Source organism: Crocuta crocuta, unplaced genomic scaffold, assembly GCF_008692635.1.
Source record: "Crocuta crocuta isolate KB4526 unplaced genomic scaffold, BGI_CrCroc_1.0 scaffold466, whole genome shotgun sequence".
NCBI classification, from domain to species: Eukaryota; Metazoa; Chordata; class Mammalia; order Carnivora; family Hyaenidae; genus Crocuta; species Crocuta crocuta.
This window is the reverse complement of record NW_027529672.1, coordinates 1504037-1511789: the sequence shown is the minus strand read 5'-3', so window position 1 is coordinate 1511789 and position 7753 is coordinate 1504037. Positions and strand designations below refer to the sequence as shown.

At 61.0% G+C, this 7753-nt stretch overlaps 1 protein-coding gene across 4 annotated transcripts in view; it reads left to right on the top strand.

The window, feature by feature from the left end:
- Nucleotides 1-7753, top strand: part of FAM53B (family with sequence similarity 53 member B) — a 103085-nt gene that overhangs the window by 55745 nt on the left and 39587 nt on the right. The window lies entirely within an intron of this gene.

Genomic DNA, 7753 nt, shown 5'->3' with positions numbered 1-7753 from the left:
GTCACAGTCTGTGTCTAGGAGGTCCTGTGCTTCGTGCCACGGCTTCACCGTCCTCTTTGCTGGTCTTGTTCCGGAAGCACCAGTCACCGCTGGGTGTGAGGGAACGGAGGGCGGCTGGCCTTGCTCACGCAGCCTGTGGCCGCTTCTGGGCAGGCAGGCTCCTGTGTCCCCTCCCTTTGGTGGGTGCGACGGCTTGCCTTCAGTGCCCAGGGCTGCTTTTTCAGCTGGGCCTCCTTTTGCTTTAGAGTAAAAATGCCGCTTCTGTTGATGGCATTTCCTTCTCTAGCCCCCGCTCCCAGCCTGGAGACCTCCCCACCCGCCCCCAAATAAGAAGAGGGGCAGGTGTCTCGAGCCCTGAGCATGCACCTTGCCCCAGAGTCCAGACTGTCTGGGCCTTTGCTCTAGAGCCCGGCCGTGGCCCTGGGCGCAGCTGGAAAGCAGGCCCCTGACGGGCTCTGCCTCCCGCTCCCCTGTGCTGGGGAAGACCCCCCCACCCTCTGCCCTCCAGCCCCCATTCCTTCCGTCCCCGCTCAGGTGTGTCCCTCTCCTTCTCCCAAGTTGTGGACCCATTTTGCTTCGCCAGCTAGACCACGGCCGAACGCGTTCATTTGTGTTGGACCCGTGGGCAGGATTTTCCTTCTCAGGAGAAACCCAAGTAGGTAAAAAGGCTAGAAAGGTGACAGTTTTGGGTGACTTCTGAAGGAAACCCAGAGCGCTGAGTTCTGGGTGCGATAAAATGGCCTCAGTTAAATGTTTAATGTTGAGCTTATTTTATTAGCTGATAAGCTAGATAGGTAATAAAAACAGCTTTCACATGTCATTATGTTTTACTGGCCACAAGTTGGAGTAACACCACTGGCATCACTGGAGGCGTGTCCCGTCCTCGCTCGGGTAGGAACTGTTTGAAACGCTCTTGCTCAGCGGGGCTGCGCCCAGATGTGTAGATTGTTTCATCGGCTCCAGGCAGGCCTCCAAGATCCCTGTGAGGCCGCCCCGATTCCACCTGCCTTTCTCTAGCCAAGGCCCGGGTAGGGCAGAGTCCGGGGCGAGTGCGGAAGGGGCCCCTGGGAAGTGTGTGTGCCAGAAGGAGATGACTAGAGCCCTGGGGATGGAAGGACCCCGAGCCTCTAGAGCCCCGGCCAGTCCTGTCCCCGCGGGGCGCTGCCTGCTTTGGCACCTCCTTTGTATAATGTATGGCCTCGCGAGGTGCGCCTTGCTTTTCCAGGGCCTTTTTAAAAGCCAGGCCTAAGGCAACCCCAGTGCCTTTGCAGAGACCCCCGGGTCCAGCCTGGAAGATGTAGGGCCCTCCTCCTGGGAACCCCATGAGCCAAGCATGTCACTGGTGTCTGGACACCTACCCACAGCCAGGTGACAGCTGACGTGGCACTGCCCAGGTGCCAGCCCCCTTTCTCAGTGCTCGTTACTGCTGGGGCCGGAGCAGGGACTGCGCGTCCCCAGAAAGATAGGCTTGCAGCTAGGCTCGGCACTGCTCTGCTTCTCCAACCTGGATCTTGGTCTCTCTTTTCGTAGGTCTCATGATCTTGGTTTATAAATAATTCACTTTTCTGGGGGCCAAGGGGTTCTAACGGAGCATTTTTGTGAAGGAGCCCCTTCGTGTGTGTGGGTCTGGGACCAGGTGTATGAGCTTCTCACATCGAAGATACAGAGTGCCTTTTCGGTCAGACCCTTGGGGTGACTGGGAGCTCTCAGAAACCCCAGCTTCCAGAGGTGCGGACTGGGGCCGGGTCCTTCAGGGCACACCTCCCGAGGTGTGGGTGGGCGTGTAGGAGCTTTTCTCCAGCCATCAGTCAGGGTGCCCAGCGCGGGGGCGGGGTCACCCAGAGCCCTTCCAGGCTTGTCCATCCAGCCCATCCTGCGGAAACTGAGGTCCTTCTAGAACATGGTGTCCACTTTTGGATCTGCGTTTGGGGCCTGGGAGCACATCGACAAAGCAGAAGGCCTCCAGGTGAGGGGCAGATGGCTGGCAGCCCTGGGCAGATTGCTTGACATCTCTGTGCAGCGAAGAATACCATCCCCGCTGCTGCCTTTGCTCCTCCGTAGGACTGTCAGGAAGAATAAGGGATTTAACGTGTGTGCATGTGTGTCTGTGTCTGGACGTGCAGATGTGTGTATGTGTAGGCGTATGTGCGCCTCTGTATGTGCGTGTCTCCTTGCCCGTCCAGCGCCCCAGCTGGTGCGCAGTGAGCGCGGACAGATGCCCGTCGTTGCCGTTGCACACCTTGGGACGGGAGGCGTGGGCTCGCTCTGGGCGACTCTGGAGGCAGAACTGGGAAGGGGGGTGATGGCCCCAGGGGGCACACAGCCCCTTGTGAGGATTCCCTTCTTTCTCTATTTTCCCATCTCTTTCCTTCTGTTTCCCCTTAGCTTTTCTGTCCTTGCCATTTACTTCCTCTTCTTCGTTCCTCTTCTTGCCTCGTCCTTTCCTTCTGAGAATGGGGACAAGGCCTGCCCCGCAGCTCGGCTCAGCCTGCGGTGAGCTCCGTGCTCAGGGCCGAGGCTTGTGAAGTGGTGTCAGGGTCGGAATCCCCTCTGCCAGGGGAGGCGGGCCATGTGTGAGCGTTTTGTGTCACTTTTGTTGCCCAGGGGACTAGGCAGACCTGATCTCGGGATGCCCCGCCCTGGCCCTGGCCAGCACCTCTGGGCACAGCTGGCCAGCAGTGGCCGATGTCTGTCGGGCAGTGAGGCATTGCCTTCAGACCGTCTGCCCTTGCCCAGGGCACGGGCAGGGATGCCGAGCGAGGCCGCAGACGGCTCCTGCAGCGGGAGAGGAAGGCTGACGCGAGGAGCGTCCTCGCTGGGTGACCTGGCACAGGGACCCAGCCGGGGGCGCCCTGCCCTGCCCCGGAATTGCCATTGCAGCCTCGCGGCTCCCAGAGCAGCTGCCCGAAGGCGGCCCAGAGGGTCAGTCACGCCCGCCCCAGCCCGGGTCACACTGTGCTGACCTCCCGCTCAGCTTTCCCCACGTGACCCCTTCTGCCTGGCATCTTGCGTGAATGTGTGCCATTGAGAGCAGGCCTGGCCGAGCGGAGGAGTTGTTTATCGGCAGCACTTCTGCTGACACGGTTATCAGTTCCCGCTGCTTTGAGACTCGGCGTGACCGCCACACACGGGGTGACTTCCCGAGAGACCTGCGCAGTGGCCGTTTAGGCGCAGGTCACACGTGTGTGAGCCAAGACTGCAGATTGCGGGGGGTGGGGGGGGCAGCGATGAGAAAGATACACCCGCCGAACGCCGTGCCCCTGGGTGTCGTCGTCCCTGCTGCACTTTCGACTCCAAGCTGGTCAGGCTGCAAGAGCAACAAATTGTATTTCTCAAGAGCGCTTCAAACAGAAGCGGGGCGCTTGTGAGGAGGGGTCGGGACGCTGAAACAGAGATCTGATTGATGGCCGCTGCCCACACGCCGCATCCTCACACCTCCCGGAGCCAGCGCCAGAGCAGGCGGCGACTGTTGTGTTAGCAGATGTGCGAGGGGCCCCGAGAGCCGGCGGGGGCAGCGCGGGGCAGCGGAGAAGCACGGGGCAGCGACTGTCCCAGAGAACTGATCCAGGACGAGTCTGAGAGACGAGTCCAGGGGCGCGGGGTTGGCTGGGGCCCTGGGGGCTCCGAAGGGCAAGGAGCTGCTGCCGGAAGCCGTTGCAGGGCTGTCACGGACGCTCCTCGGCCACTCGTGGCTCGTGTCCCCGGGCCAGCCTTCCACCGTCCACCCCGCTTGCCAGCGCGGGTTGCCTTTAACAAGGGAGTGGCCCTCCTCAGCCACCGTGTGGGGTAGCCCTTCACACTGCTGGCTGCGTGACCTTCCTGCTCAGGCAGCCCCGGCGGCCCCAGCCAGCCCCGCTTTTCTTTGGCAAGGTCCCTGGGCTCCCGCCTGGCTTGTCCGGCCATTGTGGCCGCCTCCTGTCTACACTGCCCCCGGCCGGCCGCTCTGCCGGGTTCAGTTTCCTGCTGCCTTGCACCCTCAGGCCTCCCCTGCCAGCATGGGGAACCGTGCGGACGGCCAGCAGGGGGTTCGGAGGTGGCTCACCCTTTACAACACAGAATGCAGACGGGCCGTGAGGATCTGGTGAGGGACGGTCACAGAGAGCCCTGGATTTCTAATTGGCACGAAGTAAATGCTTAATAAAAGTAAAGGCAAAACCCACTGTCGGCACATAGGAGGACCCGATGTGGATGGGCTTGGACGGAGGAAGAGAGGCTTTAAGACTTGGCCTGTCAGAGGGGTGGCGGCAGGGGGCGCTGTCGATTCCGTGCTCTTGACTGACTTGCTAATCAGTAGCAGTTTCTCTGCTTGAACTCTGAGGAGGTCTTAGACCCCTCCCGTCCGTGATCCTGGCAGCGGCTGCTGACTGCCTGCTGTCCGTCCCCTCAGCTGAGGGTGAGGCCTCCGGAATCCCCGGAGAGTCAGTGATTTGCCCAGAGCCACATGGTTCCTTAGGACCCTGGGGAGGCTGGAACCTTTGCCTCTGGACTCTGTGTTCAGTGCTCTTCCTGCTGCCATGATTCATCCCCCGTGTGGACGGCCCCTGGTGGCCTTTCTGGGTCACCAACCCGTGTAAGAAAGACCTAGAGGGTGAGGAAGTGAAGGCGCGAGCTGTGGAGTCAGAAAGGGGCTGAGTGTCCCTCGCTGCCACTTTTGAGCTGTGTGCCCTTGGGCAGGTCCCCCTCTGTAAGCCTCCATTTCCCGGTCTGTAAAATGGGAACAGCAGTTCCTGGTTGCTCCTGGGCGTGGGGAGGGGGCGCCCCGTGGCGAGGATCTGGCCGGTGGTTGGCACTCGGAGGAACACTGGGGCCGCACCCCACGCGCGGCCCATCTCCTGCTGCTCGGCGCTGGGCAGGCAGCCGCTCCTGGTAGAGGGCGGCAGCGCGAGGCCCGCAGGAGCAGGGAGGGCCGAGCTGGAGGCTGGTTCGAACTCCCGCTGGGGTTTCTTTCCTGTCACAAACGGGCACGTCAGCAACAGCGCGGCACCTCCGCCGGGGGTTCTCGCCGTTCCAGGAATACCCCGTTCAGGCGTGCAGGTTGCCCCTTGCCGTCCCTGGTTGCAGCCACCAGGTTGCATAAGCCACCCGCTTAAGGTCACTCGGATCGGGGCCGAGTGTTGACACAATAGCTTTGATCTCCCGGGAGAAGAAAAATAGTTCAGCTGGGGACATGCCAGGGAGGCGGCTTTTAGTGGCACCGGGTGATTTTCCATGCTTCTGTTGTGAGCCGTTCTGAGCCGGGAGGCATCTTAGAAGATGGAAGCGGCGCAGCTCTGGGGCGCCCAGGTTTCCTGGGGGGCCTCTGCTTTGGAAGCCAGCTGGGCCTTGGGCCCTCGGAGCTCCCCACGTGTGCTCAGGGCACCCTCACCTGCCAGGCCCTGTACCCTCTGGAGGCCACTGTGCCCGAGTCCCGCCTCACAGAAGCCTGAGCGGGAAGGGTCTGTGGGCTAGGTGGCCCTTGCCTCGTTGGTTTCCCTCCAAGGGCCCGCAGAGGAGGCTTTAGAGAAACCCCCCGCCGCCCCAGCCTGCTGGAGAAGACGCAGACCGTGGGCTGAGACACGGGGAGACCGAGGGCAGTTGGGGGGCAGAGCCTTGGCCCTGCCTGTGGGGCGGGCTCAGGCCTCATCCCGGGCAACTCAACCTTGCTTCACCTCTTGGCACCTGTTTCCGCATCATCAAGGTCGGGGTAGCAACGCCTTGGGTCATTGTGTGCTGGCAGCGCTGACTGAGTTCACTGGCATGAAGCCCTACTGGGTGCCCAGCGTCAGCCCTCAGTAAGAGGCAGCCGTCGTCGCTGCTCTTGGCGGCCATATTTTAGTAGAGCGAGCGATTTGTCAGAAGGAAGGAACTGCCCCACTCATCAAATGTGAGCTGTCCTTTCTGGAGAGATTCTTTGTTCCTGCAGTTCTGAGGTCCCCAGCCATAGCTCTGCTCCCCAGAAGAGGGCCCGGAGCCCAGAGGCTTAGGTGGCTCGTTGGAGGGCCCGAGCTGAGTTGCTGAGTTGCCTTGTTGGGGTTTGGACCCAGGGTTCTGTGACTGCAAGGTCAGTAGGTGCTTCCCCTGTCACAGGGAGGCAGGGTGATCCCTGTCATTGGATCGTAGCCGCGTTTGGAGCTGGAGACGTGAGCTGAGACCCAGTCCTGCACCCAGCTGTGTTGTGCCAGCCGTTGGGTCTCTCTGAGCCCTGGGTTTCTGGCCGCATGCACCTCGCCCGGGTGTGGTCTACATGGACCGCAGCTTCCTGGGCCTCTGCCCACAGTCTGAGCAGTGGGTCCGGGCCAGGACCCCAGAGCCAGAGTGTTTCAGAAGCTCCCCATGTGAGTGGGGTTCGGAAGCAGCAGAGGTGGAGGAGATCTCTGCGGAGACCAGGGATGGGCCCATCTCGTGTGGAGACAGCACCAGCAGTCAGGGCTCCCCAGGCAGGAGACGCTGGGTCAGCCTGGGTTGGGAAAGGAGTGACCTGGAGAAGGGAGTCAAGGGCCTGGTGTCCTGAACTCCAAGTCCTTGTGTGGGCCCCTTGCTGGGCCCCTGTGTGACAGGCCAGCGGTGTCCCTACCTGAGAGTGGACCCTCCTGAGCACCGACAAGGGCTTGGAGCTGACTTATGCTGAGCTGGGGACATAGCTGCCTTAGAAGTGTCTAGAAAAACATCTAATGTCTAGCACTGGACGTTTGTAAGGCAAATCCTATCCGAGGATTCTTAAAGGTGGATTCAGAGTCCCCGCTCCCCATCCCATGTCTTGGGTCGGGGGCAGAGTGAATGACCAGGAACCAAGTGTGACTCTTTATGCCTTGTCCAGATGCCGCGTGTGTCTGGCATCTCTGGCCCGTGGTAGCCTTTGAAACAGGCCAGGCTTCCAGAGTGTTCTCACAGCCCATCAGAATCAGCCACGTGGCAGAAATACACCACGAGGCAGCCCTGGAAGAGCTCGGGGGGTGACGTTGGGGGTTGGGGAGGCCCGCAGGGGAAGCACAGGTGCAAAGGTCAGAGTCAGGAAGGGACTAGGAGGAGCCCCAGGGGGGCTGGAATAGAGTGGGGGAGGGCGCAGGGGGCCCAGCATAGGGGCCTCCTTGGGAGGCACTCTGAAGTCATCTGGCTTTTATCCTGAGTGCAGGGGGAGCATCAGAGAGTTTTAGGCAGGGGAGCGACAGTGCCCCGGAGAAAGCTCCTTCTGGCTGGGTGAGCAGCACGAACTGAGGCCTATGGGGAGACGAGAGGCCGTGGGCAGACACTAAGCTAGACCAGGGCGGGGGCAGCGGACGTGGTGATTTGTCTTAGAGGCTCAAACGCTTTGGAGGGGATACAACAGGTCTGGCCAGTGGGTGAAACTTGTCATTAGCGTCCAATTCACCCGAGTCAGAGACCTCACTGGGTAGAGGATCCGTTGCCTTAACCCTCAAAGACTGCTTCCTTTAAACCCCTCTGTTCAGTGTGCACTGGGTCTAAGTCCTTCTTGTTATCTAACCTTCGGCCCAGTATCGTCTATTCCCAGTAAAAGTGAAGTCTGGCCGATTGCCATGATTCATTCGTGTTCATAAGCTTCCTCGGAACCGTCCCACCCCCAGATCCTTGCATATCAGTGCTTTGCCAGCCCCGGCCGCCTCCCCCGCTGTGGAAATTGGTTCCACCCTTTGCAGCTACCCCTGTCCCCAGACCTCTGACTCCTGGGCCGAAGCTTCTCAGTCCTCGTCCACTTGACGGCAGGTGCCATTCTCGGATTGGGCTGGAGAAGGCGGGGGGGGGGGGGGCCCCGGGG